The sequence below is a fragment of the Arachis hypogaea genome, chromosome 15, assembly GCF_003086295.3.
Source record: "Arachis hypogaea cultivar Tifrunner chromosome 15, arahy.Tifrunner.gnm2.J5K5, whole genome shotgun sequence".
Classification (NCBI taxonomy): Eukaryota; Viridiplantae; Streptophyta; class Magnoliopsida; order Fabales; family Fabaceae; genus Arachis; species Arachis hypogaea.
The window spans coordinates 69,268,583-69,271,669 of record NC_092050.1 but is presented as its reverse complement, the minus strand read 5'-3'; positions in this window follow the sequence as shown (position 1 = coordinate 69,271,669).

Here is a 3,087-nt window from a genome sequence, read left to right as displayed (position 1 = left end):
CACGTGCATTGCGCGATTAGCTTGAAGGACACGTACGCGCCAGGTGCGCACACGCGCGGATGGTTTGTGCTTCAGGCATGGTGTTGGCGCAGTGTAGGCGCAACTCTCGGGTCAATGTATGGAGTGGTGAAATTTTTACATCCACGCGTATGAATACATGGCGCGTCCGCGTGGATGGTCGAAAATGCTTGAGGCGCGCGTACGCGCCAGGTGCGCGCACGCGCAGGTTGGTGCTCTGTTTTTCAAAAATTTCCCAAGTTTTTGCACCAAATCAAGCATTCCAAACCTCCAAACAGCTACCCAAATACCATAAAACCATATTTAGCCTACTAAACTACCAATTATACTTAACAAAATCAACAAATCATGAAATTAAACTAATTACCAATATATACGAAAGGGAAAAATGAAAAGAATTTACCATGGTGGGGTGTCTCCTACCTAGCAGTTTTGTTTATTGTCCTTAAGTTGGACTTATGGGGAGCTCCTCATCAAGGTGGCTTGTGCTTGTAACCATCTTGGAACATCTACCAATGCTTGAATCTCCAATAAGCTCCATTCTTCAATGTTAATATCTTTAAGCTTTGATGGAGTTCTTCACAAACCATGAGCTCCCAAAGTTGATTTTCCTTGTGTGATCCGGGATCCCACACTTTGTTTTGACACCCATCTTCAAATTGATCATCACGATTCCAATTGGGTGGCATGACCTTAGAATTCTCAATTAAGCATCCAAACATTCTCCTTGACCCATGCAATTTGGTTCTACACCAACCATTGCTATTTAACTTTGAGCATGCAACCATCATGAACTTAGAGTGATGTATCCAACCACTACACAACTCTCTCTTACTCTTAACTCCACAAAGAGCTCTAAGTTGCCTAACTGTCTCAAGCAAACCATATTCAAGTGAGAAATTAAAGCTTAGGGATAAGAATTTTACCCACTTGAAAGTTGTATTGGATGGTGACTTAGGAATGGATGGTCCTAATGATCTTGCAAGTTCCACTCCCTTGTGCTCTTCCATGATTACCTTCACCTCTTTGTAACTTTCTTCCACTTCAACCTCTTCCTCTTGGTGGCTTGCTTCCAATTCAAGTTCTTCTTCATTGCTCACCAAGGGCATGGGAGGTTGGACATCTTCTTCTTTGATCTCCATGTCAAACCCAATTGGAGAGGATTCAATTGTACATAAGAATTCTTCAATGATTGAATCCATCTCCTGGTCAACCTCTTCAAAGGCTTCAACCACTTCTTCCGGCTCAATTATCTTAACTTCCTCCTCTTGTTGCACTCCTTGCTTCAACTTCTCTTCTTCACCTTGGAGCTCTAAACTCACTCCCTCACTAGGCTCCTTAATTGTTTCTCCACATTCGTCAATGGGAGTGCCTTGGTTGCTTAGGCTTAGTCAAGAGGAGGCCATATTACTAATGGCTTCCACTAGGATAACCATCTTGGCTCCTAGCTCTTTAAACTTCTTTTCATCCTCCTCTTGTCGCCTTAAGATATGAGATTCAAGATCTCTTAATTCCAACATGGAGGCTTCATCGGAGGATGGTGGTGGAAGAGAGGGTTCATTATTTGAGGGGAGGGCATTATAGTTGGAAGTTGGTTCATCTTGGTAAAGGTATGGAGGTGGTGTATATTAAGGTGGTTCTTGAGAGTAATTGTGTTGGAATTGTGGTGGTTCTATGTATGGTTCATATGGCTCATAAGGTGGCTGGTATGATGGATAGGGGTTGGGGTCATAATGAGGTGTTTGGTGGTATGGGGCTTGTGAGTAAGGTGGTTCAAAATCATGTTGAGGGGGTGGTTCATAGGCATGTGGTGGTGGTTATTGACAATCACAATAAGGGTCACCACATCCATTAGATTGATATGCATTAGGATGAGAATTATACCCATAAGAATCCAGAGGTTGTTGTTGCCAAGAAGGGTGATCAGTCCTTTGAGGCTCCTCCCATCTTTGATTGTTCCATCCTTGATGCACATCCTCATTGTAGTTCCCATTACCTACAACATAAATTGAGCCAAACTCATAGCCAAAGTGTTGAGAATTCATAATAGCAAATAGAAATAAAAGCTACAAAAATAAGCAACAAAGTCCTAAAGCTAACAAAAACTAACAAATAAGCAAAAGGCAAACATATTCACAATATTCACAATAGCCAATAATATAACACCATTGCAACTACCCGGCAACGGCGCCATTTTGATGAACGAATTGTTTGATGGTATAGAATTTCCTCAAATGAATGAATTCTCGTTGCAAGTATAGTTCTACACCAAAAACAATCCTCCCAATAAAAAATATTGGTTGTCACAAGTAACAAACCCCAAATAAGAAATAACCAGAGTATTTTGGACTCCGGGTCGTCTCACAAAGAATTATAATGAAGTGTTCAATTATTGACTATGAAGATGCAAGGGGGTTTTTGGTTGATAAGAGGGGCAACAAAATAAATGACAAGAAAAGTAAATCAAACAAGTAACTAAAGAAAGCAACTAATAAAGAGAGACATTCATGGCAAGTGTTGAGATCATAGGCTTTCTATCCTAGTCATGCAATGATTAATTCATCTTATTTAGTCAACTCCAACAAATAGGGAGAAAGTCAAACAAGACTAATCAATCATACCACAATAATAACAAGAATTTATCTTATTACGTCATCTCCAACATCGGAAGAAGGTATCATATTATCTTCCATGAGAGAAAGTCTAATAAGACTAGCTAATCTCAATCCAAAAGTCCTAATCAACTTACTAATTAAATTAGCAAAAGATTAGCGTCAATGGAAACAATATTAGCTAACAACTCTAGATCAACAACATAAGTTGGGTTTTCATGACTCAAGATTGCCCAATTACTCTTTCCAAGCCAAGAATTCTCAAAATCTACTCTAAAGCCCAACCAAGCATTTTATCAAACACTTGGTGGGTAATAAAGGAAAGCATAATAAAATTGCAAGAATAATAAATCTACCAACTACCAATTGCAAGAAATCAATAATAACAATCAAGATCAACATGAAAGAGCATGAAAACATAAAATTGCCTTAAAGAAAATTAAGATCCAACAATTGT